General features: G+C 42.7%; 1 long non-coding RNA gene across 3 annotated transcripts; it reads left to right on the top strand.

The window, feature by feature from the left end:
- Positions 1-1,360: 1,360 nt before the first annotated feature.
- On the top strand, positions 1,361-24,686 carry LOC119020507. Of its 3 annotated transcripts, XR_005075345.1 has the most exons (6): positions 1,361-1,440; positions 1,909-2,033; positions 2,458-2,625; positions 4,460-4,550; positions 4,681-4,763; positions 23,881-24,686. It is a non-coding gene; the product is annotated as an uncharacterized LOC119020507 (long non-coding RNA). The 3 variants fall into 3 exon arrangements; XR_005075346.1 differs by lacking the exon at positions 4,460-4,550 and having other exon boundaries at positions 2,458-2,617; XR_005075344.1 differs by lacking the exon at positions 4,460-4,550.
- Positions 24,687-27,311: the final 2,625 nt, after the last annotated feature.

Raw genomic sequence — 27,311 nt, 5'->3', positions numbered from 1 at the left:
CATAATTGTATATAGTTCAGTTTTGACATCATATAATCCTGTAACTAAAGCTCACCATGATCATCAGATTCACAGTTTTTCTTCTCTGTAAAAAGTATTTAAAGTGAATTTGGTGCGTGAATGTTAACTGCTAAACAGCGCTGCATTATTTTCTGAGGCAGATTTTTGTAGATGTAAAGGAACAGACTGGAGGTTAGAGGTGTACATTCAGTGAGGTTTGTTCTTAATAGCTAATCAGTTTTCACTAGTGTTGTTTAAATGATTATTATGTTTCACTATGTAATGTATATAGGGGCAGAGGAGCAGACCTTCTGGAAGAATAAACACCCAAGGTCACATAGCACTCTGCTCTGATTCAGATCCTTGTACCAGCAGCAGAGTTCAGTGATTACTTTGTAAGTTTTGCCATTGAAACGTCAATTTACGACAGGTGCCCACATTAAACAGGCTGTCACCTTGAGTAAACTTGTGGATTTCTCTGGGTTTGAACATTGTTGAAAACAAATGGCATAATGTAAGTACACAACTCAACAAACTATTACATTACAACTAGTCATTTATACACTTTTTAAATGCAGAATTCCAACATATATCTTAAACAGCGAAGGATAAAGCTTGACAGATGTTCCTCTGTTTTTGATTTTTGCACACTTTCCAGTGGATAAGAAATTTTAAGATCAGGCGAGAAACTGTCTCTAAAGTTTGAGAAAAATGGACAAGAGATCACACTGAATTTTTTTCAATAGTTTTTTATTTTATTTTTTATAGTCACTTAAGACCAGCTTTATTTTTCTCTCTTACAGTTTCCAAAAAAATAAAACTTTATCGTGTCACCCAGTGCAGTGCTGACTTGTATTTTCTTACTTCTCAAACCCTCTGTAGAAATTCCACTAGTCTTTTCCATGGAGACCTCCAACTGTTAGACAGGAGGTGGTGTTCAGATGGTGAAATGTTATTTCATTGGCAGCTGAAGATGTGCAGAAGTGTAGAAAAGATGGCAAAGAAAACAATGCAAAGCAGTTTTCTGGATTAAAAGACAACTTCCGTCAGTTACACTGCTATAGTGCAAAAGGGGATTATGTTGATACTTTTTCCTGCTTCTGCAAGTTTAATCGGATATTTCTCTCTCTCACACACATGCACGTGCGCAGAGTCGCTGGCTCCCTCACAGAGACGATACCCTCTGTGGGATATAGAGATCAGACTCGTATTAATCTTCTCTCCATGGAGAACCCGTAGCACTCCGCAGCCACGCCCTGTCTGCAGAGATGAAGCGCCGCCTCGCTCCAATCGCTCTTCTGGACTCTCTCCACATGAGATCCCCTTACACCAGATTTACTCGATTTGTGTTTCTCTGTTCCAGGCAATTAAACGTGTGTGCGTGTGCAGGGTTAAATGAGATCACCGAAAGTAATTACCGGTATCCATCACCGCAGCTCAGTAAGTCTGCAACGTGCATCTCATTTTCCTTTTTTTTTTTTCCTAAGGTAAACCTGCATCTCACAGTCAGCACTTTTCTAACCAGGACCAAAGGCTAGTGAAGCGTCATCACTTTGTAAATGATGTTCAGTTCTGGGAAATGACAATTTGTTTTTGAAAATGTAACCACTTAAAAAGAACATAAAAATGGCGGTTATGTTTACATTTATATTATAGAGAAGTATGGGCTCACTATGCACACATAAAAGGGCCCACCATCTCTGCATGCTGTCTGTCTCTGTGAGTTCTTTATCGGTGAATGCAGCACATTTACCTGGGACAGTCCAATCCGGCCAGGTCGGGTGGTTGAGAGACACTGCGTGGAGTGATTGTATAGTTCTGCTGCTCTTTGCTTTCTTGAATGGTGCCGAATTAACTCAACACTCCAGTTTTTAACAGACGTTTTCTCTTTGAAATTTGTATTTACAGAGCCCAAGCTGAGATTACCCCAACGACATCATCAGGGTTGTGTTCAAACATCAGGAAGCTCCTCCGCAGCCACAGAAGTCACGACTAGTCTGTTTTCACCAGCTGATTAGTTCTCCTCATTACAAGTAAACTGATCTTTATGTATAGCATTGGTGACGTCCCCCCTGCAATGATCCCAGTTGTAATTGGGATGTTGAAGTGAACACTATTTACCAGTCAGAAACTGGCAATTAGGATAACTCTGATGTGTCATGAATGCGGCAGGAGACGTGTTTCTCAGAGTAATTCTAACATGGCGGCTCATTATTTCAGTTAAGGCTGCTCACTTTAAAAGTTTCTCTTCACTTCCCTCTCCGTCTGCCCACAAAAATGATCTGCGTTTCTGGTTGCTTGTAAATATGAACTATTTAAAAAGTAATCTTTGAATGTGTGTGCTGTGTCGGAGATGCTCTTTTCCGTTGTCATGGTTGTATACAAAAGTCTGAGGGCAAACGAGCCAAACTCAACACAACACAGTGCTGCTGATGCTTTTCTTTGTCTTTCATCCAGTGCGTGAACAAGTCCTGCGGTGTGATTGAGGATCAGCAATGTTGGAAACGGGACAAATAAATGGACGGATGGTTGCTCTGATTATTTCCAGTGATTATAAGAGGAACACTCCTTTCTACATCGTACTGCTGCAGCTCCAGCGCGCATAATCATCTCCAGTGTATGCAGGTTGATGACACTCATTAGATAACACGTCTCACAGTCGTACACTAACTGTACCATGACAGAAAGTATAGATCTTTATGATGAATTGAGACTAAATGATGTGCAGATAGACTGGACAACAAATGAGATTTATGGATGTGTAAGTGGAAGCGTGCTGTTTGTGTGTTGTATGTTTTAACACGTACAGATGCTTGCGCCTTGCAGCCAGCGTGCTGTAAACAGACGGCTCTTTTGGATTTTGTGACACAGACTGAACTACGTCATTGTTCAGTTGAAGCCAACAATACATCACATTGTGCTTAACTAACTCCCTGGAGTTGCAGATGGGCCGATATAACAAACCATCTGGTACGTCAGGTCAAAGGAGTTATGGTTATAGACCCAATGAAACACTTCATGGAATATTGGGACCATTTGTTTTCTCATTGAGAGTTGACAATATAGACGTACAGAACATACTGTACCTACCTGGAGTCAGCAGCCAGTTAGCTTCACTCAGAATGCAGTTGGAAACAGGGAGAAACAACTGGGCTGGCTCTCTCGAAAGATAACAAAATCTGCCTTTTCGGCATATGTTTATGCTCCCATATTATACTGTTTTTCATCAATTTCACACGGCTGTCAGAGGTCCACCAACACTGTATTCGAAATGTATTGCCCCAAACCTATCCGTGGTCCTGAATTTCAGCTGTCTAAAACTTGCTCAAGCTCTACTGAGAGCAGGCTGTTTCTGTGCCTGCACCTTTAAATGCTTATGAGCTCCGTTTGTCAACGCCTACTTGCCTGCTACACGCCCCTCTCAGGGAGAGTATGCCTCTTATGCTAGCAGTAGCATGAGCTAATGTTTACGGTGGATGTATCGCTATGGCTCTCCAAGATGCTGTTGTTCAACCATACCAGTTTGACCCAAAATGGGACCTAGAAGGAGAGGCTCCTGAAGAAGTTCAGACTCTGCGGTTGCAGCAGGACGTTTCAGAATGGTTAGTGTCCGAATAATGTTAGTTTGTTTGTATGTGTTGTTACAGTTACCACCATGTAGCTGATGCTAGCTCCTGCTAATGGTAAAGGTGACTTATAGTTCTTCAGCAACTGTAAATACTATCAAACAAACACTTACCTGTGGCTTGGGTGCAGTTGCTGGGTCCGGTATGGTTGGGACTGATCCTATTACAAGGGTCAGTGTTGAGGCAAAGCCAGCTGTGTACTGCAAAGCAGTGCTGCAAAGCAGTCTGATGTCACACACATACAAACACAATCCAGGACACATTGAACTTCACCTTGGGGATGAGCGCCCCCCTTTCGGATATCTCTGGGGAGAGGGGGGACTGTTTTCGCGCAGAGGAGGCCAGCCTATGAAAATCTCTGTCAGAATGTGAACAGCCTGTAGGAGCGCCGTTTTAGCAGTGGGTGGGCTGCAGAGACCATGCAGGACTTTCCTTATTCTGGGAGTTGCCAGGCTCAGGGAGGAGCAGTTTATATATGTAGAGACCAGAGAAAAAGTGTTTTTTTTATTTTAATCTTTTATCTGTGAACAGAGCCAGTCTAGCTGTTTGCCACTTTTTGCTGGCCTTATGCTAAGCTAATATACGATGCTGGCACCAGCACATTTACACAAGAGTAATACAAATCTTCTCATGTAACGCTTATATAAGAACGTTTCCCAAAAGGCTGAATTACTCCTTTAAAATCTGCTAACAACTACATCATAGTATGTAAGATTGTGCTGTAATCAATTTCTCAGTCTGTTCATAGTGTTCATATGCTTCTTAAAGATATCAAATAAGTTAGCATCAGTGGTTTACCCTCAACAAACATCCTACATGTGTTGCAATTGCAGTGATTCATGGGTGTAAGGCGATGAGGGGAGATACACGGTGTAAAGCGGGTGTTGCACGCAGGGAGTTGTCAGATATTTTGTGAAAACAGAGGTGAGAGGAGCTGTATGACGTGCAAAAACAAATATGGCAGATATCTTATATATGAAAAGGCACTCTAGCTGCACAGAGAGAAGATAAGCACACTCTTACTGTGTACTCTGTGTCTCCATGCTTGTTTCAGTCTGTGGAAGGTGAAGGAAACAACATATAAATGCTCTGCGCTCACAAAACTTCTGGTGCTGGGACAGGTGGCTGTTCCTCCAGGTAAGCTGTCATTAACTAAACTAAGATTACATCTCCACTGTCTGAAAGTATTCATCTTTGTTTCCACAGATGCACGCTTACAATCAAAGTCTTTGGCTAAATAACCCGCCTTCAAAATCTTTTTCTGCTCTATATTTTTGAAATACAGTGTGTCAACATTATGAGCTGATTTGGCAGTAAAGGATAGCACTGCCTGTTGTAAAGCAGCAAGGGGATAAATACGTGTCAGTGTGTGTGTGTAGAGGGTAGATAAGGGCAAATTTTACACCTCTGACTACCACTCGTCTCCAGGCCAGACCTTAAATGACATGGAAATTGAGTTCTGGAGACTCGCTATAAAACAGATACAGCTTGGAGGAGGGAAGAAGAGACTTACTTGTCTATTTCCCTCTGATTCAGACAAAAGCTATGCACCATGGGAGGAGAGGTCCCTTATGTAGCAAACACTGGTTTTGAAAGGGAACGAGGAGAGTGAAAACTGAGGTTTTTTCCAAGCCTCTTTTCCGAGGCCTCTTCAGGGAATTAGTTGTTTTCGACCCGATGACTGACACCATGGACAGAAAAGGAGCCAAAACAAAAACATAGACAGCAAAGAGGCTTGTTGCTCAAACAGCAATTTTTCAGAGGCAAAAATAACACACTATACGAGCTATCATGTTCATTTGAGTCCATCTTCAGTGACTGAACAACAGAGCTTTTATATAACACAATCATGATGGGATTTAATTGTGCACCACAAGCTGCCTTACACACTTGCAGTCCACGCCAGCCTGGCCACAAAGGATTAGAAATGAAATTTTAAGCCCCCCTCCAGTCAAAAAATGTTATTTTTCTTGTTCCTGCAGTTGTATGTTCGAGCCGCACTTTGTAGAACGATGTACGTGCAGAGTTTGACACTAGAAGGCTGTTTTCATATTCAGTGCTCAAAGTGTACATTTTCTCTGAGCTCATTAATAATATTATTTGAAGAGGCAGGCCTAAGAGCATGATTTGGCACATCACAAATGGCTTTGAAGCCAATCCTGGTCCAATATTCAGCATACACAAGTGTGCTTGATCAAGCCAGTGCTCATACACTAAGAATGGACTTGTGTCAAGCAGTTTGTAAGTTGTTGTTGTTGTGATATTGTTGTTGATTTGTATATATTCACTCTCATAATTGTTTCCAACAAAGTTCAAACCCAGAGAAATGTGATTCAGTTATTTGGTGGTCTGTCACTACTTTGGGAATAAGAAAGCTGGGGAACAGGACTAAACTTTATGGGAATAAAACTTTAAAACATTATCTAGTTGTGAACTTGTACGTAAGTCAGTACTGGTGAGTTCAGTGATTTGTGTCTAAGAATTATTGTCTAGATTACTGAAGTTGTGTTTGTCCCTGTGTCTAAATTCAGGTCAACTCTCAGTGAATTCAGCACTCACCAGAGTCTCTGTTTCTCTGTCCTCTTTTTCCTCTCTCCTCTCTGTGACCTTACGTTCATGTAGTAAAACACGTTTCCCCTCCAGCTGTTGTCAGCCGCCAGCATTTAAGCATATAAACATCCAACAAATGGAAGTCCTCTCTGCAGATCACTGCTGCAGTCAGGTTGATAAACAAGAGTGAAGTTAAATTCACTTTTAACTTCCGAAAGTTCTGAAGAGTCTCTGAGCTCCCCTCCTGTCGGTAAACGGCAGACTTTGATGTGGCACCGGGTGTTTATTCCTCCAGATGGCCGGGCTCTGCACCCGCCTCACTCCTCCAGAGTCGGACGGTCCTGATCAGCAGCTGCAGCTTTGCCCGCCCAGCTGTTCCCACACAACACTCGGCAAATGTCTTTTGTTTTGTTTTGATGGAGAGATAGAGAGAAATTACATGTTTTGCACTTAAGGATTTCAGTGTGGTAATTATACATTATTCATGCAATCCCATTTCAGAGGCACAGATTTTTTAAGCAGGGGGAAAAAAACAAATGAAGAAAGTGCAGCCTGATCCTCCAGACTCCCTGTGTGGAGTGTGCACTTGCCTGTGGAATAACAAATGGTCTGAGTTAGATGGTATGTGAGAGCCCATCGCTATTTAATATGAGAATAATGTCTGTTCACATTGTGACCCACTGACTTTTATAATAGAGCTGTGAAGTCTTCTGCAGAGCTCTGAGAGTTGGCATGTTAAACTGCAACTGCTGAGGTCAGCCTATCTAAATGCAATATTGAGTATGTATATAACCTTACTTGGGAGAGGCTAATGTTGGTTCAGGTTCAGTGTGGTAATGAACCATCGAGTCACATAGTCACCACGGATATTATCTGTTAAGTAATTGGCATGCAGAGGTCCAGGTTGTGGTGAGCTGGAGGTGTCAGATTAACACACTGATTCAACATTGAGAAGGCTGCATATAATAAACTACATGTCATATATACACGTATTGAGTTAGATATACCATCACTATCTGGTAAAGTACTTACAGTGTGTTCTTGATCGGGGGAAGTGTTTAGGTGTCTTTCCTTCAAAAGATAATTCTGCTCCAAGATTATTACATGGGCCTCAATACAGGAATATTTTTTGTATTTCTTTACTGAACAAACTTTCACATTTCTCATAACTTCATGTGAAAGGTTTTTTTTTACTTTCCGTGAAAGTTCTATTTGTATTTCTATTAGTGGGCAAGTGTCATTCAGAAACAGTAAAAAGTGCATCTCACTTTGGACCTGGAAGTCTTGTTGGTCCACAAAAACAGATGAAAAAGCATTTATTGGTGATTCTACTACGGCTGTAAACAAAGTGGTACTGTGGAGGAAAAAAGGAGGAATGTTTTGATGTGAAGTTAGATACCATTTGTCTTGCTTTGAGGCACCCTGTGGAGTTTTTGACAACGTTATAGAGCAACGTTTTTATGAGTGGGCCCCCGTTTTGTTAGTTTGTACGCACGGACATGCATGTGCATGTGCATTCAAGTGACACGGTACTCCTTCCTGCCAATGGATCCACACCATTCCACTGAGCCACAGGTGGTGGTAACAGCCAAGAGACACAGCACTGCGCTGACAAAGTTAAGTAATGGATGTAAACAAAGCAGGTTTCAAAATATAAAGCAAAATCAGTTTCCCACGGTTTCATGAGTACAGAGAAAAGTTTGTGAGACCTCAAAAATCCACACAATGGATTAACGCTGAACACTGAATGTAAACAGAAACTTTGATTGTGTTGCAGGCCACAATGTTAAACACACTAAAAATGGCAGACAGAAAATTATTTACATTATGTTTTTCTTTTTTATTTATTGTGGTTTGGCAACACACAGTTTGTAAGACGCGGCCACCTCAAAAATCACTCTAAACCATTGTTGGGCAGCACAGCACCAGAGGTAGCATACTAACATCCAACATCTCTGCATCGCCACATTCTGTTGATAATTAAGCTCAATTCAAAAAAAAAAAAAAAATGCATTGCATATTTTAAGAACAGCTCTCTTTGGATGACCCAGTCTTCTTTCTAAGTTAAGTTGAGTTAAGTTGGGACATTGCTCAAAAGAAATCAGCATGTTGAAGGATCATTAGTGACATTTCCTACTTTCCAACTAACCATATTACTAACCCTCTGTGAACGTGTACCCAGATCTCAGGAATTCTATTGGTGATTGGTAATTATATTGATGGCCAATACTATAAATCCATCACCCCCAAGCTGTTTTAAATCAAATAAATCAAAATAAATGATTCATGTGCTGAGAGGTGGCATGCCTCTCTGATGGCCTGAATGCTTCTGCTATCGTGACAAGCTTTAATCCATCAACACAAATGCTGAGCTTGTGTGTTCAGCCGGTCACATACTGTAAACAAAGCTCATGCCAACAAAAAAACCCTTCTATCACTGATAATGATCCAGAGCCATTTAGAAGGGCGGAAAGCAGACAGGTTGCTCCGGCCGTAAGTGAATGAATATTTCTTAAGCGCTGGAGAGTAATTCACTGGCAGGACAAGCAGCCCTCCTGGAAGACAAATGTGTGTTCATAATGCTGGGGAACATTAGCGGGCGGGGTTTCCAAGGAACGACCTACCCTTTATTTAATGCACTGCTCACAGATGGATTGAAACGGCGAAGCCCAGCGCAGCGGCACAATTAATATTTTGATTGGAACCCTGGGAAACTAACATGCGGTGATAAATCGCTGCTGTCAACTGATGACTCTAAACTCAGCTTTCTCCAGACATATTGACATTAGTGATGAACTAACTGATGATGCCAGAAAGCAGCGTCGCTCAGTGAGAACATCTTCGAGGACAGGAAATGATGCAGTCCTTCCCGTCAACAAACAAAACATCTTAAGACAGGTGAAGAGGTTGAAGTCTTGTGTCACAAAATCACCCCAACGTCTCTCACAAAAATTGTCAACCGCAGTTAAAAAATACAGCCCCCTCCCCTCATAAAGCAAAATCCCTCCATGCACAGTGAGGCCCTTAAATTGTGTGCAGCGGACCAGTGTTTCCTGCGGGGAGTCCGGGGAGATAACTCTATGCAAGCTAACAATGGCCTCAACTGGCCGGCCATCGCTTGTTCGGCGCTCCCAGTGCAGGTGAAGCTGGAGTGCTGGTGAGCAGCTGTCAGAAAGGCCTGTAATTGGAGCCCATTGCACCATTAGTCCTGCCCATTAGGCCTGTTATGATCGCTGTCTGTCTCCGCTACACTTCTACAGTCACTGTCTCCATTTGACCCAGGGCACTACCTCCTACACGGGGACAGAGCTGAGACTTAATGACTTGTCACGTGTCCACCTGTGACTCTCCGGGTTGACGAACCAGCGTGACACATTCCCCTGCGCGCTGTCTGATCTGTAATGGTCTCCATCCATACAGGGAATTGGAGTGTTCACCCAAGGCGAGAAGAAAAAGAAAAAAAAAAATTTTTGGAATGATTGTATTCTGCTGTTTCTGCGCAGGTGATAGCAAGTGAAGGCCCAGGAGCCAAGAGAGAGGAAAGGTAATAGAAACTGTGTGGTGGTGCGAGGAGAGTGAGTGAGATGTGAGAGGTGGGTCCGTATCTACAGAGTAGACGTGAAATCATCAGCTGTCAGTGCAAATAGTTTGCTTTATAGGAGCGTCACTCAGATACCCTCATTCCCCTCAAACACTGTGGTTAAGCTTTAACGAAGAAGAAAACGTGTCCCCTCTCTGAACTTAAATCCAGAGGAGAAAATCAATCTTAACAATCTCATATTTCGACTAAAATCCCCAACGTAGTTACCATGGGTGAAAATCCTGAGGCTGTGCCTGATGTTGTCCAGTTCTTTCATTTAACATTTCTGCTTATTGCATTCCCTCTTCCCAGCTGTCAGTGAAAACAAAGTAATCTCAAGCATGACACCTGTAAATTGAATCTAATTGGAGCGAAATGCCGTTCGCGAAGCCAACAGGCGTATCGATTCTTTCCTCATTCAGCTCGTGTACGGTTTGTGCTGAATGCACCCCTGCCAGGAAAAACAAGTGGCGAATTAGCAGAATGTGCACCAAGGCTCGGGGCTGTCCCGGCTTCTGCTGTAACACCAGAGATATTGTGGCAACTGCATTCTGCACCAGGGGAAAGAGAAAGCTCAGATCACTGCTGGCAGCTGCCGTTGTAACAGAACATTTTTATGCAGGGTTTCAATACCTTTGGGAGAGCATGTTGAGTTACTTTATACTTCTGAAAATGGAGTCAGAGTGTTGGTAATGTTGGAGGCATGCATCAGCAGTCCCTGGAAACCCTTTTCTTCTCTTCTGGTACGAATACAGATGATTTTGTTCTCTTTGCTTGAGGATTTTGATGAATTAAAGATTGCTATGATGTGACAAGCTTCTTGCAGCGATGCTTGTAGAAACTTTCGAATGGGGACCCGGACTGGTGTGCAGATTCAAACAAGAGGGGAACACTGGTGAAATGAGTAAAAATGCATTAAGACGATTCATGATTATAGCTGTGTGTATGCACAAAGGCAGACTCAGGCATTTGCATTCTATTGATCAGATTTCACCTCTTCAGTGATTGATTTCATTAAAAAAAGGTTGATGTTTAGGTCACAAAATAATTAGTCAAGACTATTTATTGCGCCCATGCCACCAATTACTACCACGTACGTGATTACCTGCACATCATCACCAGCAGTGATATCTCATTCATACAGCAGTTCATAAGTGAAGAGAACACTGGTAAGTGTTCACTAGTGATGGGAATGGCAGTTCTTTTTACTGAACCGAATCTCTAGAGTTCAGTTAAATGATTCGTTCAAAAGATTCGTTCACCAAATCGTTCAGTGCTCTCCAACTCCCTGAACTGATAAGCAGCCAAACGATCCGTCATTCAGTTAATAATTCAGCCCTGAGGTTCACATTCACTTACTGAGGGACGGTGCGCAGTCATTCATGGGAGACGCAGTGCTGCTCTGAGTGGTATACATGCACTAAAATTATTACACTGTGAAAGTGTCCTCTGTGCACAGTAAAATCACTTAACATGATGCTACACGGATGTTAGCAACACAGCGCTAATTTTTGCAGTACCGTTACTGAATGTGTGTATCATCTCCTCTGCCCTGGCTGAGTGAGAGACACAGCGCCACTTTCAGCACAGTGCGTGAACGAGAATCACGTCATCAGCGTCAGTTCTCTGCCTGCAGTAAGTTGGCGAATCATGAATGAATCACAGCGCGAACATGATTCACGTCCTGGCGTCCCGCGTTCACGAACGACCTGCGGAGGACGTGAATCATGTTCATGCTGTCACTGAATCAGCGTGAATGTGAATCACGTCCTCAGTGACAGTTCTTCGCCTGCAGTAGGTTCGTGAATCATGAACGAATCACAGCGCAAACGAGAATCACGTCCTGACAGTTCTCTGAGTGAGTTGCGGCAGTTCCACTCTCGGCCGGCATGATCGCGGCTGAGCTCAACTGAACTGAGAAATGAACGAATCAGTCCATGAAGTGATCCCGTTCACTTTGTTCACTGAAAGGATCCGTTCGTTCGACACGACACATTCGTGACCGACACAACACTAGTGTTCACAAGGAAACAGACTTCATAAAGCACTTCCTTATTCAAGATAAAATGCAAAGAATGTTTCATATTATTATTGGTAATTATTTCATTATTCCTTGTTTGTGTTGCGACTGAATGCTAAAACTGTCAGCAGCTGCATCCTTTGGTCATGTGGACAAATTACGTACGTCATTCCTCTGACCAGAACTGTCTTTGGGGAAAGTGTTTTTCAAATGTTCGCACTTTCATCCTGGTCTGAGCTACAGAGACACCTTAAACTTGTTTATTTGATAAGCGTGGCACCACGCTGCCAGTTCCTCTTCCCACAACTTCCTTCATAAAACCCTCTGTCCGTCTCTACTGGCACAGAGTTGCCAGTTCCCCTCCCCTTTATCTCTCCTCTACAGCTTCCTAGTGTTACGAGGTTGGCACTGGCACCTTGCACAAGTCCTCCATACGCACCTATCCTGCTGACAAGAATCATTCAGTTTTCCTTGGCTTCAGAGATCCATCCATCTACCAATCTCTTCCTCGACCCTCTATTATCTTGGCATACCTTTGGCAACAAATCCTCACCAGTAAATACATCGACCTAGCTGGACTACTACTAGTAGCTGGACTAATACTTTTCAACCACGACTGATTGACACCCATAAAGGCATACTCATCATGCATGCTAAAGTCCCAGCTCGTTCTAAAGAGCTCACAGTCGTATAGGGTTCTCTCTCTGTGTAAATATTTTTTTTGATGATTACCTGACTCTGGTCCTTGAACTGGTCCTCTGTTTCGGAGGCACAGGTTTCTATCACGTTCGGTTCAACTCTAATACAGCTGCATAGTTTCAGCAATTTAGGACACCTTCTGAGGGTGCCTCGACTACAGAAGCACCTTCGCTGCTTCAAGTTTCATCTGTCACATGTGGATCATCTGCATGTCCCCACTGCATGAACCATCCCCCTCCAAAAAAAAAAAAAAAGACTCAAGCCAAACTTCCTTTCACTCGCCTCTTCTCCACAACTCCATCACCAGACATTATTCTAAAAGCCACAAGTGTTGTTGCCTCCGTACCGCAACGCATGGACAAAAGGGTAGATCAGTGCTACAGTTATGAGGTTGATCCATCTGCAATAATTTTAATGTAACTGGTTGCAGCATTCCTTAGTGCAGATTACTGCCTGTGGGCTCCTTCTGTGGCTGTGGCCACTCTCAACCTACTTTTTTTTAACAACTTAGGCAGGTTCTGACCTTGTCCAGGATTTCCCCCAGCTTATTCTCGGCCTCTCCTTCCGTATTGGAGCATCCTTGATGGCCTCCAGCCGAAGGGTCCTGGAACACCTGATTAAAGCCTACCAACGCTACATCTGCTCCCATTCCCAAGATCTGCACAATGCCCCGTCTTATCGCTGCCTTTGAGGGAGCTTTTTGGGGGTCTGCCAGCCCAGGAGCTGCCGTTGATCCCTAACAAAGCCTTCCCTACACCGCAGCCGCTCAACACTTTATCAACACCTTACTTATATTCCACCTCAATAAACTGTCATGCTTATCTCATTGATGGTGTCTCTGAAGATTCTTGATGGGAAATGGGAATGGGAAATGTTCACTAGTAAGCATTTCTCTCCTAGTAAAATAAAAGTTAAAAAGAAAACATAAATAAGATCCAGGGAAATCAGGGAAATCATAGGTGGAATGTAAATGAAAGGCATGATACAATTCATCACTCACTAATATTTATTGAAATGTGTTTTTATAAATGCATTGCTGTGTAGACTATATATCAACACTCTGGCAAACAACCTATACACTTCTGCACATAATTTCACCTCCAGCTATCTGACCTGTGTTCATGCCTGTTTGCACATTGTACTTCTATAAATACCAGGGCCCTTGAATGCAGAGAATGTTAAATGCCCTCCAACATGGGAGCGAGACACCCAGACGGAAAGAGACACACAGTGACTACAAACAACACGACTGTGTTTGTTGCGGTCTTGTTTCTATTTTTTTTTTTTTATTGTTCTGTGTGGTCGTCTCCCATCTCTGTTTAGTCATTCTGTGTCTCTTTGTGGTTATTTTCAATGCCTTTTTTAACTTTTTTTTTTTTTTACCTTTCTTTTTATGCATTAATGACACTTTAAGTCTTCTTTTGCTTGTCTTTTTGTGTCTTGTTTTGTATTTCATTATACGTGGGACATTGTGGTCATTTTGCATCCCACTGTGGTGTTTTCTTTTTTCTTTTTTCTTTTACATCTCTTTGCACTCATTTGATCGAGTTCACAACAAGAAATGTTAACAGTCACTTCACACCGAGCACAAGTCAGATGAGATGCCTTGGCCACCCTTCACTGTGGCTAGTTTCCTGTACCGTGTAACTGTTTCTACTGGATTTTTATCCTCGCACAATGATTTAACACTATCTCACTATAATGATATGAAATTAAAAAAACAACAGTTGTGTATTATGAATGATTAAAGACAATGATACATACCAGAAACAGTCAGATGATAAATATCCAGTGTAGACATCCTGTGTTGCCTTCTTGCCAGCACACCTGCTACATCACTGTGATGTGCCCACAGTATTAATATCTGTTGCAGCTTCACAATATGATATTCATGCACTTTTAAAGACATGGATTTATCTTCGAACAAGTCTAACATATCATGAGAATCTCACAATTCTGAAGACTTGCTCAATGATTCTTAGAAGCGGCGTTTACCACTTTCAAGGTCTTGAAGTTCCACCAATGCAAATGCACTTATCTCTTTATGTGCGCTCTGAATCTAATTATTAACTTCTCTGAAGGGTCTGAAAGGTGCAAAGCTGTTTAGTTCTGATATTGTGTCCGAAGTGCCAGGGTTTTGACAAAGCCTATGTAGATCATGGAGTGCTGTGGGGAGCGATTTGACAAATCTTTAGCTCTGAAGGAATAGTTATTTTGATGGTGGGCATCACTATATGCCACCAGAGAGGAAACAGGCCCAGTGAGAGCTGGCTGAGATGCACAGAGACACGTCTTCTCAGTGTCTGACCAGTCCCAGTGGCATGGTCAGTCGTGACATGTCCAGTTTGATGGCTCAGAATAACGGCCGTCATGTCAGTTCCAGTGAGGATTCACAGCTTTGACAACATGCCTCAGTGTCCAGAGTCACCTGAGGCCCCAATTAACTACTCATCACTCTATATACACATACGCAGACCACAATCACACCTGCTATCACTGTGCAGAGCACGCACTTGGAATTAAACACGCATACACACATGAAGGCGCTTTCACAAACACACACAGACTCCTGCCATGAGAATGGCCACAGGCGGCTCTCCAGCGTTATTCATGGGAGGTGATGGGTCTGGACTGCTACTTGGTGAGACCTCATCTGGACCAGTGTCCTGGCAGGGAGACCCGTTGCTTCTTGTCCCTGTTAGCCTCTTCATCCTCGCGCTGAGGTCTTCATTAAGGAAATCATTGCACCCAGATCCCAGATGGCGTGTTAGGATTGCTGGCATGGAGCAGCCTCCCTGGAAGGCTTGAGTCATTCTGTCGAGCTGGATACCCGTCTACGGTAGTATTCTAGGTAATCCGAAAATGATGCTCTGGCAGCATGACGCTTTGGCTAGTCAGACGATTTTAAATCCCAGATCAACTTCCTTCAACTTAGTTTTACACAAGAGATAGCCTGTCAGTGTCCGCGGTCATCCAGGTTGTTCGTTCGTTTTCCAGAAGCAGTGGTAAAACAAAAACGTTTTTTTAAATACTCCTCCCTGAGCAGAGTCTGACTCGTTTGAATCCTGACAACAGCCCACAGCCATGCTGCTGTTTAGTAATCCCCTATTGTGTTGGTTATACACAAGATTCGGTTGGAATAAACAGAAGAGGAATTTGTGAGGGAAAAAAAGAACGACGTTCAGGTCAATACATAACATCTGAGTCAAAATGCTTCTCCAACATTTTCTTTGGCTTGTCAATAAACAAAAGGACACAGAAACTCTGTCAACCTGATAAGTGCAGATGTCCATTCTGCTTGGAGGATAATGGGTACTGATTTTAGGTGGAGGGGATGGTTTCACACAAGAAGACTGCTAAAGCCAGTGACCACAGTTGTTTCAACTTGTTGAATTGTAACACCACTGGATATTTATTGGCACAATGGCCATGACCAGTAAGCACATTAATTGTCACTATCACTTTTTATTTTTAATTTTTTTACTGTACATAATAGTAGATTTGCTTCCGCCTCTGTAGTCTTTCTCTATAGATGCACAGCAGGGGTCCGTGTCTGTCTTGCGTCCTACTTTTAGGATCAAATGGCTGTTAAGTTATAATCAGTCACCATTTATACTGGAGCCATTTCACCCACAAGGCTTTGCGGTAACAAAGAGAAAGAAATATCAAAGATGGAGCCCCTGATGACAAAGGCAATGCATTTGATTTTCAAAGGGATGCAGATATCAGCACTTCTGAATCGCTTGACCAGGCTCTGGCCTTTCCCCTCACTTACCTTTCATCTCAAGAGCTGGCCCTGCGGGAAAGAAATGATGGAGGGCTATTCAATATTTAAATGCATCCAGGCCTGACAAGTTTATGCTTTTATTCAGATTTGATATGAATATTGAAAACCCGGTTTCATGAGGTACTGGTCTGAAGAAGGCCTAATGGACTATTGCCCATGCCCGCATTGTAATCTATCAGCCATCTAAAGGAGGACGACGAGGCCTCTTCATCCACCACCACATCAATCACACAGATCCATCTTCACATTTTTAATCAAGTCCAGGTTTTTCTTCAAAGCTTTGTTAATTAAAAGAAGAATCGTTTAGTTATGATACAGTTTTATACTACTTTTTCAATCAAGTGATTATTGTGTATTTTGCCTATTAAATGTCAGAAACGTCCTGGAGCTCAGGTTCAGATCTTAAGATATGTTTTTTTTTCTGATCAGCAGCTAGAAATGATAGAACATTGTTGTTCATCTGTTTTCTTTTGATTGACAAATCAATTGATGAGTAATTATTTGAGCTCAAATTGAGAGTCCAATTTATATGAACTCACTGGTCTCTTTGATTATTTGTTGTGAATTGTTAGTCAATGTATCACATAAAACCATGAGTGAGAATGATTATTAACATCTTAAACAGACATTTAGCTGTGTTGATCGATATGAAGCTACCATGCTACCAGCATTTCTTATCATTCACTTTGGATTTTAACTTCCGCCACATGCTGTGCAAGGAGACATGTTACCTGTCTCAAGTAACATGGAGCAGTAGCTGGGCAGTGACCCGTAGATGTCCGGGCTTGGATTTGGTTTTACCTTCAGTCTAAGTTACTGGAGCCAAGCATGTGGAAACCTTCACAGTGGCCTTTTATAGGCTGTGACAGCTGTCAGTCAAGCAAGTGGGACCACAGCATACCTCTCTCTGCAAGCCTCGTTAAATCCTTCAGGAAAATAATAACCATCGGCAGTTAAATTATACAGATGGTAAATTCTGTTGCACTTAACATATTGACTTTAAATACAGGAACAGGAAATTTGAGGTTGTCTCAAATATTTTAGAATGTGCGACATTTTGTTTACGCCAACGTGTGCAAGTCTAACCTGCTCTGTTCCACTGCGTGTTAAGTGACATGTACGAGCTTCCAAGTTTCCCGTGCCTTTTTTTGTTTTGTCTAAATTACCATTTATTTAAATTTTCCTCCCTTTCATCCCCTTTTAACTAGATACACCTTCTTAGCTCCTGTCAGGCTTTTTGCATAACTGGCAGCTTGTGCACCAGTGGTGTTTCCCTTGGAGCTGCAGCACTAATCTAAAATCCATTTGCTGTCTAAGTGCTGTAAAAAGATTCATTTTGTTTCAAAATGCTAAAAGGAGACATGTTATGCTCAATTTCATGTCCATAATTTTATTTTGGGTTTCTGCTAGAATACGTTTACATCCTTTGAGGCTCAACACATCGTTTTCTTTCACACTGTCCAGTGCTGCATCATTGTGTTCTGAAATGGTCTGTCTTAGCTCCTGTCTTTATCCAAACACCAAGCGAGTTCAGCTCCTTGCTCCTTTCAGCTGACCTCATGCACGCTGCCCTCGGTGTTGCGTTGTGGGATTGTTGTTTAAACAGGAAGCCAGACGGAACTGGATGAATGAAATTATGAGGGGGATTTTGCTTTTCCATCTGCTAACTCCCACTTCAGCAAGTTCAATGCAGCAGGCTCTTCATTCCAGAGAAGCACTGTTGTGAGGGAGGTAAACAACACAAGGCAGCAGCAGCAGTTTGGTTTACTTGTGCGAAGGCCACCTGAGAGACAGAACTAGATGGTAATTTGATTTTAGCACATGTTGTTAATAAAGGCCTTATGCTCCTCTCTGCTGCTATGATTTCATTTAGACGCATAATGCTCAACATTAATATCAATACATACGCTATTGATTTTTCCTCCCCGCCTGCTTTGAAACAGAGGGAGTTTCAGAGCGGAGGAAAGGGGGATTCAATTGCACTGAATTTAATTTGGTGGTTTCATGTCAGCATAGATATCCTGAAATTCAGACTTGTCTGAAGCCCAGTTCAATATCCTTGCTTGACCCCAGCCTCTGGTTTCTTTCGCCTCAGAGAGAGATGCGTTACTCTGAAGGAAAGAGAGAAGCTCTGATCTCTCTGCCTTCTCTCTCTTATACAAATTCTCTGCAACCCTTACCCACAGACCCACAGAGGGTCTCTGAATGGTCAGTATTGGAGCATTTCCATGGAGACAAAAGGCCATGTGCGTGGGAGTTTAATGGAAATCGTATTGCTTCCAATAGTTGCCTTTGGGCTTAATGGAGCTATATGTGAGAATTTACAAAACATAAAAGCACAATGGTCTCCTTTAACAGAATGTAAAGAAATGACATGGTTTTCTTTTTTGTTATTCTTTACAATAATTTCTCAACATGATAATGAATGAGGGACAGCAAGATATTGGCAAATTTCAGAACAGTGGTAGATCAATCTTTTACATACACTATATTGTGAGAAGTATTCGCTCACCTGTCTTGACTTGTATATGAACTTAAGTGACATCCCATTCTTAATCCATAGGGTTTAATATTACATTGGTCCATCATTTGCAGCTATAACAGCTTCAATTTTTGACAGTTCTTCTAGAAGCGCATTTGTGAGATCACTCACTGATGTTGGACGGTTGTTCGGTCTCTGCTTTAATTCATCCTAAAGGTGTTCTGTCGGGTTGAGGTCAGGACTCTGTGCATTGCAGTTCATCCACACCAAACTCTTTCATCCATGTCTTTATGGACCTTGCTTTGTGTACTGGTGCCCAGTCATGTTGGAACAGGAAGGGGCCACCCCCAAACTGTTCCCACAGAGTTGGAGCATGGACTTGTCCATCATCTCTTGGTATGCTGGAGCATCAAAAATGACCCCACACCATAATCCCCCCTCCACCAAATTTTACACTTGGCACAATGCAGTCAGACAAGTACTGTTCTCCTGGCAACCACGAAACCCAGACTCATCCATCAGATTGCCAGATGGAGAAGAGCGATTTGTCACTCCAGAGAACGCGTCTCCACTGCTCTAGAGTCCAGTGCTTTACACCACTGCATCCGACGCTTTCCATTGCTCTTGATGATGTATGACTTGGATGCAACTGCTCGGCCATGGAAACCCATTCCATGAAGCTCTCTACACACTGTTCTTGAGCTAATCTAGAGGCCACATGGAGTTTGGAGGTCTATAGTGATTGACTTTGCAGAAAGTTGGCGACCTCTGAGTATTACACGCCTCAGCATCTGCTGACCCCGCTCCATCATTTTACCTGGCCTACCACTTGGTGGCTGAGTTGCTGTCATTCCCAGTCACTTCCACTTTGTTATAATACCACTGACAGTTGACTGCGGAATATTTAGGAGTGAAGAAATTTCATGACTGGACTTGTTGCACAGGTGGCATCCTATCACAGTACCATGCTGGAATTCACTGAGCTCCTGAGAGCGACCCATTCTTTCACACGTTTGTAGAAACAGTATGCATGCCTAGGTGCTTGCTTTTATACATCTGTGACCATGGAAGTGATTGGAACACCTGATTTCAATTATTTGGATGGGTGGGTGAGTAATTTTGGCAATATAGTGTACATATGGTTTACATCATGTATGACCTTGTTCAAATTAGTGCCATATTCAAAGGAAACTAAAAAGGAAGCATTGTCAGATATGAAAAGGAAGCTGTTACCCTTTAGTGTAGCACTGTGGTGTTCCAGAGGAAAAACCTTAAATGTTTCTGTGGGAGGCCTCTCCCTGATCCACTGAACAGATTACATCGCTTCACTAAAAGCAGAAGTTTACCAATTAAAGTCTGCTGTCTGACGGATTAAGAGAGCTGCTCCATGGGTATATTAAAGAGAATCATTTATGGTTCTGTCTTTATCGATTATGGAAAACTGAGCTTAGCTCCTTAGCTATATTTTAACAGCACCTGGATATTAAGGGACACTGCCAGACTCCATGGTATCTGCTCTTCTACACTACACACAAGGGGGGAGAGATTTAAGGGATTTATTATATATACAAAGTGAGCAGTGTGCTGCAGTCAGTGCACAGTGAACAGTTTTAACGTGGCAGAGATATAGTACTGTGTTACAAAGACATTTGCTGAAGTTAGAATGCTAACCAGCTAGGCCACCCTGTCTTGTAATATCACTTTAAAACCTAAGGAGGAGATGGTCAGTCACTGCAGCATCCAGTCTGCCCTCACTACAGCATTAGAGGATGAAGAGGTACAGTAGTGCTGCTCCGGGGGTGCACTCTGACCTCTTGTCAGTCACGTTGAAGGTTATGTTCCCAGTTAGGCCCTTTAAGAACAGGTTGTCCATGAATAAGCAGTGAACCAACAATGACTGAAGCTCTTGACAAGACACCATCATTACCACCACCAGCATCACCCACCGCTCCCAGCAAGAAACCAGATTTGGCAGCAATAAACGAGAAGTGATAGCCTTGATGCTAACAATGGTGTTACTTTCCATCACTGGAGACAGGTCTTGCTGAGTAAAGAAATAAAATAAAAATGAGTCTGACCCTCCAAGTTTCTTCTAGTCTGCTAAGTAGTGGTAAACTACTGGCCATATTCACACAGCAGCCAATGTTGTCATTTCACTGCTTCTGGCTTGATCAGCAACAGAAAAGAGTGAAAATGTGTAGGGACATAAACAACATATTTGTTGACCCATTAGCTTCTGTGAGACAACTGCTAACATTTCCATTCAACCAATTCCTAGCTAACATTAATTTTTGGTAGTGTTACACGATATGACAGGAAAGGCAGAAATTTGTTCTAAATATCAAAGTGTATCTGGGGCGCAGGTCTTTAAACCTGGAAGTAAAACACGCTGGATGGAATCAAACAGTAATGTGGGCACGGAATCGGTGAGATGCTAACGTTAGCTAATTTGTTATCAAACATGTAGTTTTACATTGAATTTTCACTGTCCAATAACTTTTCAGGTGCTACTGAAATGAAAACAATTTGTCAGAATCCCTGCGTATATCCACCCTTAGCACAACATTTGAGGAAAATGGCCACCGTGTGAATAGGGTCATTTGGCTAGGGACTGTGTATTGTCCGCCAGTTTTCTAAAAAAAACAAAAAAAAAAAACAACAAACCTTTAGTGATATACTGTCCCCAATGTATTTTGAGTATGAATTCGACAGGGTGCGAATTGTTACATAGAGCCTTTGTTACATTGCACCTTTAACAAAGGTCATCAACCATCATCTGTTGCTGGAGGATCAGAGTTCACTTGCTTCATATTGGACTCAAAAAAGCTGAATATTTAGAAGAGATGGTGGCAATTGGTGCAGTCGGAAACACAAAGTAACTGGGATTGATGTGGAGGGGGCGGCTGGCACCTCATTGATCAGAGAACAAACTGAATCCCGATGTATTTGTCTGGATGTTTGCTTTGTTAATTGGGCACAATTATAATTAATGGGTCCACTCAACAAAGAATATTAAAGTACAGATGTTTACTCAACGCAAGTCAATAGTCGGAGAAACCTTCAATTATGGCCCCCCTGTGGGGAACAACGATGGAGCATTAATTCGGGCCAATTGACAGTAGATTGAATTGATTACCTTATTATAAGGAAGCTTGGTTATTATTGCCATAACTCACTGCCTATTAGCAATCCTTTGCAATGCAGAAAGAGACAGCGTAAACACGATCAAGACCTAATCACATGACCAGCCCATATTCATCTTGTATACTTGATTAGGTCAGATGTACAGAGGGAGAGGCAGCAGGAGAAGAGAGTGGGTATCAATTTCACCATATGAAAATGATTTCCATAGACACCCCTGGGTGGTGGGATGCTACTGCGCAACAAAATGATTGGATACCATTAATCATGACTAAACAGTCTATCGCTGCAGTAGAGCACGCCTTAAACATTTATGCACAAAAAAACCCCTCAACAGCTGAGTATTTATGAGGAGCTGACTTCATGTGTGCCTTCAACGCAGTGCTTTCTCCTCCACAATCAAACGTAAAATATGAGAGAGGAATAATGGCAAATGACATGTTCATGTTTGTGCATTTAGCAGCAGTGTTAGCTCAGACAGCGGACATATGGAGAATGTGCCTTGATTTGTGCCCCGCTTGCTGAATCACTTTGGATTGAGACGTGCACCCCCTGTGCTCTGCCTGCATGATGAGAGCGAGTGTCTGAACTTCCATCCTGTCAAGTGTGTGTTGGATGCATTCTTCTGACAGCTCTCTCGCTTTATTTTGCACCCCCATCTCCCTCCCCAGCCCTCCATTTCACACCACAGAGGTCAGGGATCCTTGTGTGTGTGTGTGTGTGTGTGTGTGTGTGTGTGTGTGTGTGTGTGTGTGTGTGTAAACAAGGAGGGGAGAAAAAGAGCTGAAGTGTGTACGGGGAGAAGCTGTCTACCTTCTCAGCCCGTGGTGTTGTCAGGTCTTTGGTGTTAAAGAACTCCGACAGTATGTCCCCTACCTCACCTTGCTGCAAACAGGGCCTGATATCAGCTTTCATCCATGGTACAAGTGTGTGAGGAGCGTGTGCGTGTGCCCACCGAACTGTAACAAGCCTGTTCTTTCCTCGACGCGTTTTCTACGTGCGTGCACTGCGCGCGCGCCCGTGCCCTCTTCCCGGCTCCATACTGCTCCACTGTTCAATATTTATCTTCTGTTTGTGGAGAAGACCGGCTTGAGGATGACTTGAGGATTAATGCAATCCTCAAACAGAATGCAACATGTCAGATTTTCACACCATGTCTCCCCCCCGGTGACTGGATGGGATGGTTTTCATGACGGCGAGTGAATATATCGACCGCGAACCAAATGGAGGACTGGAATCACACTCCTGCAGTCAACGCAAGCGTATTGCAATTTATTTTTTTTATCCAACTAAACCAGCTTCCCTTTTGCACATAATATATTTGATAAGTGAGTAGGGGAATAAATAGAGCTTAGGGTCCAGGTCTTATCATACAGCTTGTCTATCATCATGATACACTTTTCTACGGAGCCCTGGAGGTGACATGGATGTTTTTTTCATACTGTTGCGAGTATGACTTAGTATCTTGCACGTTCAACTTACTGTATCTTTCGCATGCAAGAGTAACATGCAGGGGCACTCTGGCTCAAATGATTGAATGAAGTATTCTACCTAACTCCTTTAATCTTGAAACTCATAAATTGTCCTTTTTCAAGAAAAGAAATGACAAATGTGTGTCAGGATTTTTCATTTTTTTTGTTTCACATGATTTTGAATTGAATATTGTTTTTCAGACAAAAGTAAATTGAGGATGTTTTCTTCTGTTTTATTGGCAAAAATATGAATGAATTAAATGTTCAATCAGTGTTTGCATCACAAAGTGAGTTCTTAGATTACTTTTTGTTGCCGTAAGGTGTTTATTTTGGAATTCAAATAATCTGCCATTCACTTATGTTTCCAAATAAGAACTCCATTACAGTAAGTAGTTCATTGTATTTTCCTGTCCTTTTTGTTGCCACAAAAAAAATAAAAAAAAAACAAAAAAAACAAAACACAAAAAGACAATCCATGATGTGTTTGTGCTCTTGTTTCTGTTTTTCTCCCACAACTTGGCAGGCAGTGCGCAGACAGCTTCGGATGTGCGAGTGCTGCCGTGTTGTTTCAGTCAGCGCAGCGTAACGCAGCCAGCAAGATGGCCAGAGCAGCGAGGTCAGTGTCTTGTTCATTTATCCCCTGTTGAAACTTGATGTACTGAAGTCTGCGCAAATCGTGTTCACTTGTTTTAACTGAAGCTGCTGCTAAAACTTAACATCTTACGTCATCGTAATAGGTTCTGTCTGATCCTTAGAAGTCAAACGTCTGCTCAGCTGCTTCCTGTCAGGCACCCTGGGTCTCTGTTTGTTGCTGTTACTGTTATGTTCGTCAAGTAAATAAGCGTTTTCACTGCAGTCATGCATGTACTGTATATATGCGCCCCAGTGCCCACCCCATTTTATGTTTTTTTTTTTTTTAAATTCAGCATAAAAAATGAGAGCTTTGATATTGGGTTTGTCATTTCTGCTTTTGTCAGCCTGTGAGTAGCAGATTATGGGTCGTGGAGCGTGCTTTTCAATGTCGGTTGAGTCAGTACACTCAGAGGTAGACAAGAAGCAACATGCAGATGGAATCACAGAGTGTTTTAATTATTGGTAACGCAAAAGTTACCTTCCTCAGTGGGTAGGGCTGTGATGTGCCAGTTAACTTTTCACCAGTAATCTTGTCTTGGTCACAATTATTTTTCTGTAGAGGCGCTACCCAACACTGTTTATACAGAAGTGAGCAGATTAATGAGTGATGACAATAATGGTTATTTTCTTGCTGTTATTTATGCATGCAGAACACTGAACCTGAAATATGTCAAATAAAGATGTATAGACTAAAAATGTGTTGAATTGTCTGCTGTCGAACACGTTTCACCAGTATACACCTAATTGATTTTATTGCTGGTCGTGATGTGGTGTCATATTCACCTGCTGGAGCTCACGGCTCGCGCATGTTTTTTATTTGTCGGTCTGACTCAAAAACATTTGGTAGTAAGTCCAGCAAAATATTGTTCAAGCTCCATTATGCAAATCCTCCACTCACCTGCCACGGACAGCCTCCAACCCCAGCTGCTCCTTTGTGTACCAATCATGTGTCCTTTGAAGTCCCAGTTATAGCATCTTCCTGACCTGACATAGATCTGCATACACCAGTTCATCTGTCCCTCATACATCCCCCCTGCCCTCGTCTCCGTGTTCGCCTTCCTGTCCCATCCCGGGCTGCTGCCTGACAGGCGGCAAACTGGGCCTGACAGGTGGCCAGGCAGTGTCACGGGCTCACCGCAGAGAGCACCGCCTGTCTCCACTCATTTCCTCCTCTCTGCCCCCTTACCTGAACCCCGCCGCTCCAAACCCCAGCCCGCTCCACCCGCCTTCCTGCTGGGGCAACATCAGGCCAGACACGGAGGTTTTCCTTTTTTTTTTTTTTTTTTTACAGCCAAGTTGTTTAAAGGGAGGCTTTTCTCCCTGCTGTCTGCCTTTGTTTTTAATGTATGTGTTCGTGCTGAAGGTGAACATTAAATTATGGAAGAACAGACTGTGGAAGGAAATCTCTCACGGTGTAAGGATAAAAGGTGCTTTTACGTGCACAAGAGCTGCGTGAAAATGTTTTCCCCCCAGTGAGTCTTGTTGGGAAGCTTTCATAAAGAATATATTGTTTTATAAACTGTGGCAAACTGAACGCCATTTCTCGCATCCCGATGCAGAAGGCGGTGCTCTTTTTAAAAGCTCGTTTACTCGCTTTGAATTTTTCTACACTGACCAAAAACGGAAATCGGTGCGTTCTTTGTTTCGGTGGGCTGAAAAAATACAAATAATTCCATCAGCTTCTCATTTGCAGCAGAGCTATTATGAACGAGGTAAAGATAGTTCGGGTTCCATGGGTTCCATTTTCTCCCAGCACGAGAGGGTCTTCATATGCCGAAGCCGCGGCCCCTCTAAAAGGAAACTGTTAGTCTTATCAAAGCACGCAGGCTCCTCAGATGATCCACTGCGCTGCATCTCGGCACTCATCATTCAATTCTGCCGTTTCATTGTGATACGTTCCTCTGCATCTCTTTTGTTTTTTCGCCCTGGAACGAGCCACTTCCCTTCTGCCGCAGCTGTAATTGGTTTTCATGTAAATTGAGATGGGTCAGGAGATCGGCAGATTACCTCTGCATGCTTTACCTCATGCTCGCAAACAAACAAATACAGATGCATACAAATGCACACTCATACATGCAAACAGAGGGACAGCCTGTCTCCACACGCGCACACACACACACACAAGCACACACACCCACTCACACATTTACCAGAGTACGATTAGACTGTTGCCATGGAGTCTTCCTAATGAGCGCCGAGATGACAGTTGAAATGCAGACATTATAATGCATCACAGTAGAGGTCCGGGGAAATTGTTCCATCTCAAGAGAGAAAAATCCAGTTGGCTCCTTTGTGTCTGAGAGAGACAGTTAAATGGCCCTAAATCAGCCTTACAGTAATTTGATGTTTGATCTCTCTCACCTTTAAAGCATAATGGCCTTGAATATGTGATCCTGTCCATTCAGAGCAGGATGAAAGTATCTTGACGGCTCACTCCGCACAAAGGTGTGCTGTTAGCAGGAACATTCACACAGCAATGAACAAGATGGATGAGGTGCTGCAGTTGGCTCCTTGGAGGAGGAGAGATGTCTTTTTCTCCCCCAGAGCACTTTTCAGACAGATCTGTTTTGAAAGCACCTTTTCACAATGTGCCCATATTTCAGACATAGTAAAATAACACCCCGGCCCCCTCACACACCCCGGCCCCTTCAGATCCATTATTTTTAGTGCATCCTCCAACATAACAAATGTCAGAGTCAAGACATGCAGAATTTGATTTCTTCTAATTGCATTTTTACATGGGGACTCCAGGGAAAGGAGGGTGACCCTGCTAATGGAAGAACTCATCAGTAGCTGCCAGGGTAATTAGCCGAATTAGCCAATCCCCTCAACTCTGAGGTGACCCCGGTGTCGGGGTGAGCATTTGACGTGCAGAGAATCTCTGCAGCAATTACCGACTTCCAGCGGGGCCGTACCTGTTGGCCCTAATGCTTTGTTTATTCCACAGTGTCGCATGAAATGAGGCCGGGCAGCTTTTTAGATCAAGGTAGATGTCATAACATCCTGATGCATTAAACAGCATTAATGCTTTGATGGATAAATTGATGACATATTTTTAAGGCATCCCAGTTACTTCGCTGAGTAATGAGCTTAATAAATAACAAATTCTGAAATTAAGTACAGCACTGACAGCTGTCTTAGCAACAGCTAGTCTGCACCCATTGACGCATCCACAAAACACACAATGGATTCCTCTTATTTGTATGTATGTGTCGTATTTGTATGGAAAACAAATTCACTTCACTTCAAGTGTTTCCTAACTTCTCTTCCAGTGAGTGGTTACAGCAGCAAGGCATTTCCGTCCTTCACAGAAATATCTTT

The sequence above is a fragment of the Acanthopagrus latus genome, chromosome 6 (assembly GCF_904848185.1).
Source record: "Acanthopagrus latus isolate v.2019 chromosome 6, fAcaLat1.1, whole genome shotgun sequence".
Lineage (NCBI taxonomy): Eukaryota > Metazoa > Chordata > Actinopteri > Spariformes > Sparidae > Acanthopagrus > Acanthopagrus latus.
This window is presented reverse-complemented; position numbering and strand designations above follow the sequence as displayed.